Source organism: Pleurodeles waltl, chromosome 6 (assembly GCF_031143425.1).
Source record: "Pleurodeles waltl isolate 20211129_DDA chromosome 6, aPleWal1.hap1.20221129, whole genome shotgun sequence".
NCBI classification, from domain to species: domain Eukaryota; kingdom Metazoa; phylum Chordata; class Amphibia; order Caudata; family Salamandridae; genus Pleurodeles; species Pleurodeles waltl.
This window is the reverse complement of record NC_090445.1, coordinates 1,101,272,522-1,101,288,814: the sequence shown is the minus strand read 5'-3', so window position 1 is coordinate 1,101,288,814 and position 16,293 is coordinate 1,101,272,522. Positions and strand designations below refer to the sequence as shown.

At 40.9% G+C, this 16,293-nt stretch overlaps 1 protein-coding gene across 1 annotated transcript in view; it reads right to left on the bottom strand.

Moving 5' to 3' along the window:
- Positions 1-15,903, bottom strand: part of LOC138300610 (mannose-binding protein-like) — a 64,154-nt gene extending 48,251 nt beyond the window's left edge. The window contains exon 1 of the mRNA XM_069240205.1: positions 15,798-15,903. The gene's annotated coding sequence lies outside the window, so the exon portion shown is untranslated. The remainder of the gene's footprint in view (positions 1-15,797) is intronic.
- Positions 15,904-16,293: the final 390 nt, after the last annotated feature.

Below are 16,293 nucleotides of genomic sequence, written 5' to 3'. Positions count from 1 at the left end.
CGGCCAAGACCTGGAACTCCCTCCCCACCAGCCTCAGGACCACCCAGGACCACTCCGCTTTCCGGAGACTCCTAAAGACTTGGCTGTTCGAGCAGCGATAACCCCCCCTTTCCCCCCTAGCGCCTTGAGACCCGCACGGGTGAGTAGCGCGCTTTATAAATGTTAATGATTTGATTTGATTTGATTAATGTCCCAGAGCGTGTGCTAATCACATAGAGCTTCCATTCCTGTAACTTCACGCATCTCAGAGTTTGAAACTTTAGCACACATGGATTATAAATGCAACAATAAAGCAATAATTGTCATGCATAAAGCTGCTCGTAAAAGAAGGAAGACATTTTACCATTGTTGGCAGGAATATCCCCTGCCATGAGACAGGATTGCATGGGATCTGGAATACTGAGTTTTTGTTCGGCCCAGCTAATGCTTTAATCTAGACTGGGCGTTGAAGCCCAGGTTTGTGTATAATGATTCTGAGGTCCAGAACCCTTTGTTTGGCCAGGAAGGACACGCCAAGCTTGCCCTCTAAATTGAAGCACTACTGTCTTTGTCCTGGCTTGTTGACAAAAAGTGGTGATGACAGCCTAACAGTTTTTGTGCATTATGATACTGAGCAGATCTTGATCCTGGATCTTGTGGAGTGTGCTGCATAATGGCCTGCTCATATAAAGTTCTGCTGATATGTAATACGGAGACCCTTGAGTTGACATTCTCTTTGCATGTCACGCGTGAGTGTGTTAGATGTGGTTGGTAGTAAGTGATCTTGTGAGATTATTGTAGCTGGGACCAACTGGATCAATTTTCAGTTGTCCATGGTGCAAAATGAAGGTTGGAGTGCAGCTTCTTCAGAGAGTGGGCATGTATTGCCTGTGTTGCTTGAGGTGAAGGGAGGACTCCAAGAAGCTGAAATGTGAAGGTTGGAGCCAGGTCTACCCATAGAAATTTCATGACAGTGTTTTGAGAGGGTATTGCTGATAAGTCATTCTTAAGCAGTAATGTTTGGTAAATGGGAGAGGGGGTGAGTAAGTCAGGAGATCTTGTTAGAGGACAAAGTTTTTAAAGAATGGCTTGTCCCATCTGTATTCCCCTAAGTATTGCTTCTGGAAGGCTGATGACAGCCAGCAGCAGAGGTTTTAGACTGCATTGTGCTCTTGGCTCAGTGACTTTTGCTTGGAGCTAGCATATTCTGTGGCATAACAAAACTTGAGGGGGCCCGTCTGCAAAGTCCACTGAGGGATTTTCCTCCCCCTGGTCCAAGTCAGGGGACAGAAACCCATGCACAGTGTACTGTGTTTAGGGAGCCCTGTGGAGCTCAGGCCCCCTGCACCTTGAGGGATATGGGGGTGCTCATTACGCCACTGAGTGTATTTACTATTTGCTGTGAGAGCCACCACCTTGCACAAAGATTGTGCCTGGATTGTGCCTGCCCTGCAGCCAGAAAATGTAATTTGAAAAGGAACCACCCAAAATTGGCTCCTAGGCTTCGAACAGTTAATCAACATCAGCTATTTGCAGATACATATAAATGATAGGATCTAAACCATCCCACATTGTTTCAGTTCAAAGTAAGGGATTGCTCCACAGAGTACTTGAAGAGCTGTTATTGTTCATGGGCAGTGTCTGTCTCAACACCTGTCTTCAAGAGATTAGAGGGCACCACATGAGGTATGAGTAAATTGCTAGAGAGCAATGAGTCTGCATAATGTCTGAAAGCCTGTCTGGCTTCTCTGAGAAGGGAGTGTGTTTTGCATTCCAGGAGGAGATACTGTCCAGAGATAGAGTGTGGAGCCTCCCAAAGAGCTGATATTACCAGGAGTGTAACTGGTGCTATCCGAAGGCAGGAGGAAGAGGGGTCATGTCACCTTCCTGTGTGGTTCATATGATCAACTGTGTCCCATATCGACAGCATCCAAGTGACAACCTGCCATTCAGAATAATGGCTATGTTACCAGTGGGACCTGTTTTACTGCCCCTGATGTTCTGCAAATCCTGCGAAGCCCATCAACACTGTGGTAGCGAGGGAATCCCACTGACCTGGAAAGAATTAAGTGAAGATCTGAACTGTGCTCCTGTTGCAATAACATCCTGCGACTAGTTGACACCGCTTTAGCAATGGCCAACAAGTGCCATAAAAGTGGGAAAGCTGGTCATTTCAACAGCACACGCAAACAGTCTGACAAAGTCAAGGACACTGCAAACAAACACAATCATCCCTGAAAATGGTGTCACACTGAAAACAGGACAAGTCCAGATACATATCCCAATAGAAAAGCCAGGTTAGAAAAATGGAAGTAAGGAGGAGTTCTTCAGAAAGGTCTTTCTTGACTAAATGAGTCAGAATAAAACAAAGACCTTCTCAGTGACAGACAGGTGCCTGTCTATTGATGATGAGGAAGTTGATGATGATAAGGAAGAAGAAGAAGACTTCACTACGTTACTGATTGACACTGATGTTAGTGGTGTGAAAATAGCTTTTTTGGAAGTCCTAGTTGTCTTCATTAATGTCATGACTAATGAAGAATTTTCTCATTTAGAAAGGACCTCTTTATTGCGACCCACCAAAAGATAGATGTATGGAACAAAAACGCCCATAGGTGTGCAAGGGTTACTTTAAGTAAGTGTTGACACATGAAGCCGTTCATGCGGACCCTACTTGTATGTCACAGAAGCAGCTGCTGAAACGGTCATTTTACTAAGCTTCAGAGCTTATTTAATTCTGGGTTTACTTTAAGGCCTTTATCACCTTATTGCCTGCGTGTTGCCATCAGAAGAAAAGGATGCTGAAAACCTATTTCTATATTTGTTTACAGGAATATGAAAACTGACAAAATGACAGATTTGCTTGCCCATTGCTGAAATCTGTGAAACCAGTGGCTCAACGCAGTTCCGAAATGAAATCCATCATGCAAAAGCAGGCCAAGCTGACATCCACATGCTGCTTATACCGGGCATTATAGAGCCTGGGGAAGGGCCATCCCCATAGGTTTCAGCTGTTGTTCTAGTGTCCAGGAGGCAATCTGCTTGACTAATAGGTATACTCGTAGACATGTGTCTACGGATTCAGGCCATATAGCTAAAGAAGCACCTTGTTCTCGCATTCAGGGGATGGTTCAAAATAAAGTGGTGCACAATTCTTCTCAAAGATATACCTCAACAACTGCTGGGCCGCTGCTCCAAACCCTCGGTGGCGGAAGACATGCAGGCAGGATTTAAGGGACCATGCTACTCCCCAGCTCTTGGAGTTTAAATAACATCCATGACCCTTCCTCAGCCAAGGCCTATCTCATCTTTACAAATGTGAATTTGAATGTCAATGGACGTGAAGCATCCCCGTGATGAACAAATGTGATGATGGTCTAACTTCTAGGATAAAGACTGTCTATCAAATCTCAAGTGATTTATGTGCCTTGAAAGGAGGCTGTTAGATCTGACTATTAACAGGGTACTTTGTGGTATTGTACTTTGTTGCTTCTATCTGCCATATTTCATGTTTTCCTTTTACTGCTGGCATTCTTCTCTATATTTCATCTCCATTCCATGTCCTGAAGTTTTAGTTTCATGTTCCATTTTTCCACCTTCCCCTTAATATTCCCTTTTCAGTTATTTCTTCAATTGCATATTGATTCTTTTACAGAGAGTAATTCATCTGTTGTCTTTTCAACCGGTGTGTTGGCTCTGAAGGATACAGACTTCCCTTACTTTATATATATGTTATCATTCATACCACATTTTTGCAACGAGTTGTTTCCTGTAGTATCCTGTTATAGAGTCCACTGGCCATTGCCAAGCTCTCACAAATCGTCACATCTGTATTGTTTTCAGGACTTCTGTGCCATCCAGCATCTCATGGCCGCCTTATTGGACCTTTGGGCTGCCCCACATGGACGTTTATGGTGGGTACAAAGGTGCATTGAGTGAGAGAAAGATCTCATCCTCCAGCGTGTTTGTGTTAAAACAATTGCTTTGCTGTACAGAAACATTTCAAGACATTAATCCTGCCTGAGCCACACAGTAACAGGCAAACCTTTTTTGCCATTTAATCCTAAATAAGATAATTGTTTGATCAACCTCAGTGTTTTGTGAGGCCAAGTTCAGTGTTCTGCTGTATCTTTGAAATTAGTCTTTCATCCAGTGCCACACTTAATGCTCTGCAATATTCTCCCCTTCTCTTAACATAAAGAAATGTATTTTCATTTTTCTGTGGTCTGTTTGCAGCACTGAGAGCTTGTGAACCACGCAGCGTGGAAATAAGCGTCTACCATTTCTCTGTGAGCCCGGACAACCTTCTGTGAAATGCGAAAAGTGGATGAGGTTGATTAAAAATTGGATGTTTAATACAGACAGCAACTCTTTGACTCTAACAGAAAAGGCTATGTTATCGAATGTACTTGCAATGGAGGGTGAAGAAGTTGTTTTGCATCTGCCACCTCTACTTGCTCTGCAAGAAATTGATACTAGCAAATAGATTATGATTGCTTTACAGAGGCCATGGATATGTCTAAATTAAACTTCACAGAAAAACACCACACACTTATGGAGAGATTTAGAGGCCTATTTACGAGAAAGTGTCTGATAAATTCTGATGCGCCACTTTTCTTGCGTTCCCCCTACCTCCCCTAATGACACCATGGTTGCACCATATTTACAATACAGCGCACCATGGCAGTCGTTACCACAATAGAGTCAAAATCTTTGATGATGTTGTGGCATTTTGCTGTACTAGCTCCAAAAATGTTGGCGCTAGTGCAGCACAGCACAGGGAGGCCCATAGATTATTATGGGTGCGTCACTTTAACGACTGCCCTGAGCAGGTGTTAAAATGGTGGAAAAAATGGCACAGTGAAATCTTGGAAATTTCACTACACCTTCTTTTAGGACTCCTTGCGTGGGAATGCCCCCCTTGCATACATCATGCCTTGAGAAGGCATAATATGGTGTAAAGGGTTGCAAAGTGGTGCAATGCATGCATTGGGCAACTTTGTAAATATGGTGTGGGGGAATAGCCACGTTAACTCTGCATTAGCGTCATAAAAATAACGGCACAAAGGGGCTGTAAATCAGCCCCTTAATTTTTAGGCTCATCGCCAACTTGTTAACATGCCTATAAAGTTGAATGTAGCCACACTGAGGATTCTGGCTGCTAAATGTGACTTTGGTGCCAATATGTCTATCTGGGTACAGACATTCAATAGGTGTTCCAACAAGAACATTCAGGAGCAGCTTTTGGGATCTCACAATCACAATCCAATGTTACTGGAAAGCACAAATGCATACAGTCACCCATACCCTGTAAAACACCAATACAGCATGTCTTTACCAGTTAAAATCACTGTGATTTGTAAATGAGGATCATATTTTTAGCAGTTTAATTCACTAGCGATCCCATTTATTTTGGTGCCTGGGCCTATTTTCTGCCTCAGTCCGACCCTGCTGATGTTTGATTGTTTGGCCTCAACAAGATCAAGATAGTAACAAACTTTCTTCATGGGTAATAATCAAAGAAGGGCATTAAAGACCCCTCCTCATAGAACGTATATCTCGATGTCTCTTTCATGGGAATCTATCACACAAATTCAATCTCAATTAAAATATTTTCATAGTAGTTTACAATGACAACTAAGAAGCCCTTTAAGGCCACAATTCCAGTTATCAGGTAGTGGAAACAACAAAGCTGTTTAAAAAACACTATACCAGGTGTGGAGATGATGGTACACAAACCCCCTTTGGCAGGCCGTGCTCTAGAAGCCTCTGAGGGTGTACAGTAAGCCTCAAACCTGGTTAAATGTATTCTCTTTATAACGCATGCCTCTTGGAAGCAGAGGGCAGAGGATCCTTCTATGAGATGAAGCCAGTCCTGATTGTTCAATTTACTCTTGAGACAAGCCACGTTCCAAGGCAACATTTTTATCACATTTACAGGCTTTAACACAGCCTTGTGTCTAGTAGATCTATGATATGTTTTCCTCCTTCCTCTACAGTTACTCCTCAGGTGGACCCGGCATTTAAGATACTATTCCCAGAGTCACACCCTAAAGAGCTTTTGGAAATATTCCTCGATCTAGGACAGTCAATATCTTCAACTATTTTTTCAGCCATCCTCATCTGTCATGATACACCGCTGAAGCATCAAAAAGTCTACAACTGTGATCCAATCATTCAACATTGGCTTAAGTATTTAGGTGTAAAGTGATTTCTGATTATCATTGCTATCACACTCAGTTGCAAACTTATGTGAAGCAGTATTAGGCACCACATCATCCTTTCTGGCAGGGCTTGGTGTTTTATAGAAATAACCTAGAGCGACAACTCTGATCTGAGAACTAAGGTTCATGCACTGACTTAATCTAGACAATAACAATTCTACTAATCTAATAGGTTTAAAATTCAAAATAAAATAATCTTCCCTCCATGCTTTCCCCCCTCCCCATACAAATCTTTGGTTTATCTTGACCTATCCAATACACCACTTAATTTTTCAGGTTTGCCCAGTTTTTTCTCTGTGTGGGTGCAAAAGAAGTACCAATTCACTGAGAGTGGCTACAGGTGGCAGATCTAAGATGCTGTGGCAATCAGTATATTAATAGCTAAAATTCAGGGTTTCACAGGACGTATCTTCAATTTGAATCATCTGTCTTTCTGGTCAATATGCCCCTTTGTTAACTTGTGTATATAAAGATGGTTGTAACCACTCTTATCAGACTCAGACCTCTGATACCTATCCCAGTTAATTTGCTTCTCAGCCCCTAGTCTTAACTAATCATTGTTTAAGATCAATTGTCCTTTGACCAATTTGATCTCCTCAACTTTCCTGTAACATTTTGGCATAGCATACTTCATCTCCTGTAATTGTTAATTCATATTATCCATTGTATCACCCCCCCCCCCATCTCAAGACTGGACATAAACACTTGGGTTTATCAATAATGGCAGATTTAAAATAAAGTATACATCTATTTTACCCAAATATTTGATATTTAATTTGTAACATGAGAAGCTCTATGGAACAACTGCAAAGTTGCATTATGGCAAGGCATAGGACAGTCTTAAAAAGTTAATGAAACTAAGAAAAATATGTTTTAAATAATTTTGTGATAAATAATAATGTAAATCCATGTTATATATTTATTTTAAATGTAGAACCAAATTAAAGAAATGCTATACCACTATTAACTTACCTTTGAATGAAATCTTTAAATAAAGTAAATATAATACATTTGGAGAAAATATTATTTCAAAACTTTCAATTAAAAATACATTTCCACAGAAAGTTAAAAAAATACTTTTTATGCATTAATAATTATTGAAAGTGATGTACATAATTTATTAAAAGTAATTTAATTATATTTTAATTACATATTCCTACATTAGTATTTTAATGTAAGAAATAAATTATTTAGAAATAAATTTAAAAGATGTACTATTTAATTTATTTCAATTTGTATGCATCTATGTTTCTAACAATCTTAAATAATTTGATTGAATCTAATGTTATTTCAGGTGAGGTTTCTTTTTAAGTCCCTAATTCCATTATTTTCTAGAAGGTGTAGGTTGCAATACAGATGCTTGCCATGTGTGGTGCTACTCTTACTCTGTTTCTGTGTTGGTGTACTTACTAGTGTTTTAGATCCCTTTTTGGCTGTAACAGCTGTAGAAATGCAGTTTGTGTATAGGTAGAGGCTTTCACTTAAATGGGTGGGTTGCTGTCCCACAATAAAAGCCCTTCCTTGAGCCTCAATGACCCTTCATAAACACTTCCTACTCCTCTCTAATGACCCTTTTTATTCATAAGTATTCTCCATTTTCCAGGCACTCCCTTATTCCTCCTACATTTTCTATTATAATGCATGAACTCTGCAGTTGGGGTGGTAATCTCACCACATATAAATACAGGAGAGGCTGAGATATAAACTGTGCTCTTAGGTTTGTGAACAGTATTTTGTGCATGTTTTAGTACTACAAAACTTACTACAAAATGTAGTTTATGAATAAGCCCCCTTTTCATGCAAAATGTTGAAATATTAATTCATTGAACATTAGCTCTGAAGAGGTGTCATTTTATTTCCCTTCCTACTTTGTTTTTTTATGGGAGTGTTTTGCAGTACCTGTCAATGGCAATGTGTGGGTCTTTGCTTACTTCGAGGATGGGTCGGAGTGCATTTAAATTTAATTTAACACCGTTAGGGCTGTAGTAACTTTGGAGGTGTAGTATGGGAATTGCAATGGTATTACCTTTCGTGGGTGTGTGTTTGTATCAGCATGGCCATTCCTAATCCTTCCTTAATTTTCTCTTCATCCTTCCCATTTAATAAGTATTTCCCTTTTTCCAGTCACTCTTCCTTGTCCCTCCCACAAACACTATGTAATCATTTACCTTTCAGTGGGGAGATCTCCGCCACTTTAGTAGAAATCTCTACACAGATAAGAGGGGAGAAGTCGACTTTTATGAATAGCATTTTTTAGCACATGACAAGTACTGCTGAAATACTTTTTTTTATACACGAATGCAGTTTGTGAATATGCCTCCATATTTACATATCCCCGTCCTGTTGGCCAGGATTGTTTTGCCAAAAGTGCTTCAGGCAATACAGAAAAATTCCTTACTGCCCGAGGTGTAAGACAAGGTTGTGTGCTTGCCCCTTCCTTATTCTCCTCTTCATAAACGCATGCATCCCTTATCTTATGGAGTGCTCTAACGACTCTCCTAAATTAGGAGGGCAGAAGATTCCCTGCCTTCTTTTTGCCGATGACACCCTGCTGGTATCTCAAACAGCCACAGGCCTCTCAACCCTGCTCTCAAGATTCATGGACTTTTGCAATGACTATGGCCTTGAAATTAACCGATCAAAAACTAAGTGCATGGTGTTTGGCGATAGGAAAGGCAGAATGCGACGACCTATTTATTTAGAGGGTGCCGCACTGGAAAGAGTCAGCGACTTTGATTATTTAGGCCTGAAATTAGAAGACTCGCACAAGTGGCAGTGCCACATCCAGAAGGCAACTTTACGATTGCAACAGCGAGCGAGTGGCATTGTAAGATTTGCAGCTAGATCCCCCAGCTTTGCCATGACGCCCGCAGTAGAAATCTATAAACTACAAGCAAGAGGGGGAGCAATTTACGGAGCTGAATTGTGGGGCCATTGTTGCCTAGATGACTTGATAAAAGTGGAGAACTCTTTTTTAAGGTCACTGCTAAGAGTTCCTTCCAGCACCCCACTGCTTCCAATACGAATGGACCTAAATCTCCCTTCCATCAGCCAGATTGTTGCACTTAAGCCTCTGTTGTACTGGATTCGCTTATGGTCATCAGATTCTCTCGTCCACTATAGATGTGCGTTAGTTAACTTGATGGCCAATAACACCAGCTCCAAAATCAAGTGGTGTGCATATGTAGAACGGACCCTCTCGCTACTTGGCTTGGGGTCTTATTGGAAGGAACCATTATCCATCCCAAAGAACGCAACCCAGACATTAAAGGATGCATTCTGGCTCCACGTTCAACTTTCTCAACTGTCTGCTGTCTCTCCATCATCCATGACGGGAAATTTTCTATATTTTAAATGCCATATGAATATGCCCAATATATGGATATAGTATCTTCTCCGTTCGCTCGTGCATTATACATTAGATTCAGGGTGGGCTCCCTTCCTTTGTGTTCCCTCACATTTAAATGGTCTAATTTTAGTTGTTCTTCTAAGATGTGTCCGATGGGCTGTGCCAGAGAAGAATCAGTAACTCATATTCTCTTCCAATGCCCCGCATACCGCAAACAAAGAGCCGTTGGATTATTCCCCTATGCAGGATAATGGGTTTTAAAAACTGCTCGCTAGCTTTGAGAATTTTTTAATCTGATTTATCGGTTTTAGTGGTTTGTTGTTTGTCAAAATATTTAGATTTAATCTGGCGTATCAGACTGAACACGCTCAAAAAAGCAGAGGGAAATTTAACAACGAATGTGGGGAGCAACAATTGATGAATCTATTATTGTATGCACCTACTATCTTAATTGGTTTAGATGTATCCCCTATCTGCTGTTTTTATTTCGTTTTGTTCTTAGATACTTTTTAAATAGAAACGTCTTTTTTATCTGATATGGTTTGCCAGGCTTGTATTTTGATTTTTTAACACCCACAATGTCCTTTTACGTAAAACTATAAGGTGCGATTTTCCAGTAGGGAATTGCTCATGTTTAAATATTTCTCTCCTCTTTTTCTTTTTCTTTTTAACCTTTTATGACTAAAACTGTTTATTATGTAGTTTGCTGTTCCTTTTTTATGTGATGTGCTTTTATGGTATTTATATTTACCGAAATAAAGCTAATAATGATGATGATGATGAATACAGTGAAAACACTCTTCAGCAAAAGTAATTTTCAGAAAAGATGGTGAGTGCCATATATTTTTCTTTTGTGAAAAAAGTAGGCTTAAATGTAGCGGATTATTTCTGAAAAACAAAGAAATCAATTATTGTTACATGCAGAGACCGTTGTGCCTGAACACAAGGACCATTAATGATATATTGTTTATACATGTGTATAATGCAAATTTGTGGTTTTCATTAATAATCATAGAGTCAAATGCTATGATAGCATCAGTGCTTACCTCGGTTTGGTGTGAGTTGCAACAAACCCCACATTTTTAAAATGAAGGACAGGCAGGATACCTCCTTTTATAGGCCAATTTCATTTTTGAGGCACACAAGAAGTCCTACAGCATGACTCTGAAGGGTGGAGAAGAAGGTGAAAGATGGCGTTGGTTTGATCTGGTAGGAGATGCGTCTAATTTTCTGTTGCATGGCAAGAGCTACGTCGAATCTTCATTCGGGAAGTTGAGCTGTGTCGTTCCAGTTCGGCTGTGCGTTGAATTTCTGGTCGCAAGACAGGCTCTGCATCGAATCGTCACTCATGAAGTCAGGCTGCGTCATTCCGGTTCTGCTGTGGGGAGATTTCCTTGTCGCAAGGCAGGATGTGCGTTGTTTCAGGCAGGCTGTGCATCAATTTTCAGCGGAGGAAGGAGTTTCTTTAAGCGGTGAAGTCTTTTTGGCCCTGAGATAGTAGAAACCAGGAGGCAAGCTCAATCCAATACCACTGAGCACTGCCTCCACTTGTTTGCACTGTTTGTCACGAATTGGGTAAATAACAGCATGAAATGTTGCTTTGCTATATACTAAACAACCCCTTGTTTTACAGGGTGACCTTCATTTTTAGTTTGACCGGATGCACAGTTCGCTTAATGTAAGTGACTGCTCCTTAGTATATTGACTAGGGTGACTTATTATTGTCTGTATTTTTTGTTATAGGAGAAGTTGTTTGTATTTAGGTCCTGATGAAGCGTCAACAGATGCTGCTGGACCACCGAGACGCGAAACATGTTGACCAATGATTAGAGGTTCTGCGATAATTTCCGGCCTCTTATTTACATTTTGCTTCAGAGAGTGACTGAGCATGATTTCTCAACTGTCACTTTCGACTTGTTTTTAATCTTGGCCTACACCTTATATTAGCTGAATAAATTGGTGATGTTGTTCGAGGTTTAGAGCCAATTTTAGATTATCCTTCTCCTGGTTATTTAGTGTCTGCAGGTAGGCAGTGTCCACAGTATATTCTATTACGGCTGTCACTACTAAAGATCTCCGGCAAAGAGCCCCCTTTTGGGGAGTCCGTCAGACATTGCAGTGTCGGTCTAACGAGGAGCATTCCAGATGATGAAGCATGAGATCGGATTTGATGTGTGAGGGCTCTTGCTCCTAAATATTTAGGTTTCCCTGCTTCTCACCCTTGGAACAGTGTACTATATGTTTTTGTGATTAACTATATTGGGAGATTGTACACTGGACCATTAATCTCCCTGTCCCTCTCTTTGATGTTTAAGCTCAATCGAAGCCCTTGGAGAGCACTTCTCAGCAAAGTCAAAGGGCAGCAAAGCAGCAGGGCAACAGCAGGGCAGCAGTCTTTCTCAGCGAAGCAGTCCAGATGAGTCCTTTGGGCAGCCAGGCAGTTCCTCTTGACTGATTGCAGATTCAGGTCCAGAAGTGACTGATCTGGTGGGGTCAGGGACCCAGTTTATGGGCCCAAAAATGCCTTTAAAGTGGGGGAGACTTCAAAGAGTGGTTTTGAAGTGCACAAGGTCCCCTGCTAGTACAGGTCTGTCTGCCAGGGTCCCAGTAGGGGGTTTGGCAGTCCATTGTGTGAGGGCAGGCCACTAGTCTTTGAAATGTAAGTGTCAGGCCCTCTACCCTTCCAGCCTAGGAAGACCCATTCAGTATGCAAATGAGAACAGGTGTAATTGAGTATCCTGTGTTTGCGGTTGTCTGGGTGAAATGCATAAGGAAGCTGTCAACCAGCCCAGGCCAGATGTTGGTTGGAGACAGGCTGCAAGGCACAGATGGATTTTAAGTGCAGAGAAATGCTCACCTTCTAAAAGTGGCATTTCTAAAATAGTAATATAAAATCCAACCTCACCAATAAGCAGGATTGTGTATTACCATTCTGGTCATACTAAATATGACCTGGTTACCCCTTTCTGATTAGAATTTCCACTAAAACAGTATATGAGGGTGGCCCGAATGCTATCCTATTAAAGGAGCAGGCCTCACAGTAGTGGAAAACGACTTTAAGACTTTTCCAGTACCAGGACATCTAAAAGACACATGTATATGTCCTGCCTTTTACCGACATAGCACCCTGCCCTACCGGTTACCTAGGGCATACCTCAGGGGTGTCTTATATGTAGAAAATGACGTGTTTAAGGCTTGGCAAGTACTTCTAAATGCCAAGTCGAAGTGGCAGTGAAACTGCACACTCAGGCCTTGCACAGGCAGGCCTGAGACATGGCTAAGGAGATACTTAAGTGGGTGGCACAATCAGTGCTGCAGGCCCACCAGCAGCATTTAATTTACAGGCCCAGGGCACATGTAGTGCACTTCACTGGGGACTTACAAGTAAATTAAATATGTCAGTTGGGTATGAGCCAATATTACCATGTTTTTAGGAAGAAAGCACATGCACTTTAGCACTGGTTAGCAGTGGTAAAGAGTCCAGAGTCCTAAAGCCAGCAAAAATGAGGTCAGAAAAAGAAGAGGAGGAAGGCAAAATGTTTTAGGTGACCCTGTAGAGACGCCATTTCAAACAGTGATCATTTATGCAGACTAGATCAGCTAAGTATTTGTGACTTGGTGCATGAAGCATAAGAACTTTTATTATTATGATTATTTCCTAGGTCAACAGAACTCATTTTATTATCCTTAGTAACAAAGGATGCTAAGTTAGCCTTGGTGAGATTGAATTTGTGCACTTGCATAAGCTATCTTTAATCAAGTGCTCTGATTACTCGACAATCTTGGTGCGCCACGAGCCATTCTTTACAGGTACTCTTTCTGGAACTCAGTGTTTTTCAGCTAATAATAAAATTCAGAGCATGTTTCTTTGCCTCCAGGGTCTACTTGGTGGATGTTCAGTCAAATGCGGGCTCGCATTTTCATCGTTTTATGGTGTCACTTTCATGTACTAATATTGGAATCGGGACATCATCCAGGGGCAATCACAGAAATATTGTAACAGCCACAGAAATAGTGTGTTGATCGTGACAGCTTGGTGAGATGGGCGTGCTATGAGTCAGTGAGTTAGCGCCACTGAAAGGGCACTTGTTTCGTACATATTGGTACAAGTAATGATACACAGCTTACCATTCGAACTGGTCAGGCTTAGATGTTCATTCTATCAAAGCAGAGAACATGTTCTTCACATACATGGCTAACAATCCGCCCTGCCAACAATCAACTAGAGTAAGTTTGCAATGAAATCTTCGATTTGCTTCGATTCCCGTAACTAACTCCCAGGAAATTCTGTCGATCCCAAAAGGTCTGAAATACACGACGATGAGATCTGACGTTCTTCAAATCGTTTGTGAATCTGACTCTCACAGGACAAGGCCTTTCTTGAGTAGCACATTCTGAACTTCAAGAACTAATAGTTCACTTTTAAAAAAGCGATCGGTAAATTATAGAAAAAAATATGCTACTCCACTAATAAATACAATCCTAATGTATGTTTGTTGTGTTAAATAGTTAATAAAACAATGAGCGGCATTTTTGCTGCTTGCATAACAAAGAGAAAATATGTTTTTATTGCGGGCATACAGAACGTATTGTGCAAAATGCAGCTAATTCAGTTCCAATATTTTTGGTATTGCTTAAAATGGATTCCAGAACTAAATTAATTTATTCCATCTTTCATGTGTGAAAAGTGGACTAAGATCACTTTGGTTCATTGCTTAGTAAGCAAAACATGTAGTATAAAAACACGTTGATCAATTGTCGCTCTGTACAGAACTTCAAGCACTACAAAGCTAGCTGAAAGTGTGCTCAAAATAATCAGACATTGAATGGCCCAACATATCTTTTTGTTTGGTCTGCCTGTGCATATAGTGACACTGTCTCCTTAATGGTAAAATGGTGCATCAGCCACACATGGAAGTATCTCTGCTACTATGAGTGAATGGCATGGTTCAATGTGATATGGCTTTTTTTTACCCTCTTGACTTTAACTTCACCTGTTCTCCTAAGGCTCTCTCTATTTCTGTTTCTTTAACTATATTCCTTTCACAAGTTGTTTCTAAATCTCACCAATACTGGTTAGTTGTGCATTCTTTACTTTTGGTGTCCCCCTAAAACCTTTACTGAAGTTTTTATGGATTTCTTTGTCTTACGTCACCACCTCATCTGGGATGTCACCCGAGGCCTCTTCTTGACGTATGTCACTTGTTTTCCTTTGGATTTGGAACCTGATCTTTTCTTGGTCAAATCAGCACTCCTTTTACCATGATCATTGGTTGATTTCCTGGGATTGCAATGTCACAGCTTCTGAGTGAAGCACAAAGAATATCTACAGATGTGTCTATAACTGCTTTGGGCTGCACCTTCGCTCTGTCTCTGAGCGGGCACATACATCTTTTATTCAGGTTGTCAATGGATTGTCCAAAGTGGCACTGCTACCATTATGTGGGGATCTCATAATGTCTTTGAATTTCTTGATTTTTGCCTTCCTTACCTCCGATTGCACCTTTGAGAAGGAATAGGCCACTACTCTCACAGAACATTTGTTAGGCTATATGACGTGAGATTAAGGATCAGTAAAAATGTAAATTTGCTTTATTTCCAGCATTTCGCATTATGATTTTTTTTGTAAGATTCTGCGAAATTAAGCCATTACCCTACATGGCATAGTTGGAAGTTGCTCAGGTAATGAATTCTACGTGGGAGCATGGAAACATCGAGCACATACAGAGCGTGACTGGCTCTTATTCACACCCCTTTTATTTTCTGCACTTTTTTTAGATTGAAGAGCATCCTCACATCTATTTCTGACACATGTATTTTGCACTAAAATAGTGCAACATTCCAGATTTGCATTTTGGTAATTTCACTTAAATTTATTCAACTGTTTGTGCAATCACTCAAAGCAAATTTTGCACACCCTTAACATACAAAATGGATGAAGGGTGCACTGATCATCTTAGATACCTCTACAGACAACTCTCTGCATACCATGATCATTGCAAATGTATGATTCCTGAACCACGACCAGACGATATCAGGACCTTTTATTTCCCCCGGACTCTTGTCACACAGGTCAAATTACAACCACACACATTGCCAGCCAAGGTCCCCCTGTAAGCACTCCAGACGTTCAGAGCGCTATCGTGCCACATTAGTTGCAGTTGCATGCTAAACGAATTCTGAATAACATAACTTGCATAAATAAAGCGTGACCCAGCGATAGTTTTAAAATCAAGACTACTCACGAGCTCTGATTTTCTATATGTAACCGCGTTCGAAGGATAGCACTGGGCTCTGCTTCTCTCTAGCTGTTTTTTCCCACAGCTCACCGTTGGAAGCAGCTTCAAAGACTGATTAAAACCTGATGTACCTCCTATTTATCATAAATGCTTAGGGATTGGGGAAACCCGGATATGAAAAAACACAGTTTTGCCACAATGTAATGGATATTGGCTAATTCAGGAAATATATCCCCAGCTCAACTCCACAGACAATACCCTGGCCCCATGACCAAAGATTAGAAGGCGGCATTATTTTAGATGAGAAAGCATTTTTTTGAAGAACGGATGTTTGTGCACACTGCTTGAAGGTATTTATAGTCTCTAAAATGCAAATTAAAGATAGCACAGGACGTGACAGCAGGTGCGTCAAAAAGCAACATGATATACTGTGCCAAGCAAAATGGCTGACTTTGTCGGCCCACTTGTTATTCTCAATACTTGGCTCCTTCTCTTTGGTGAT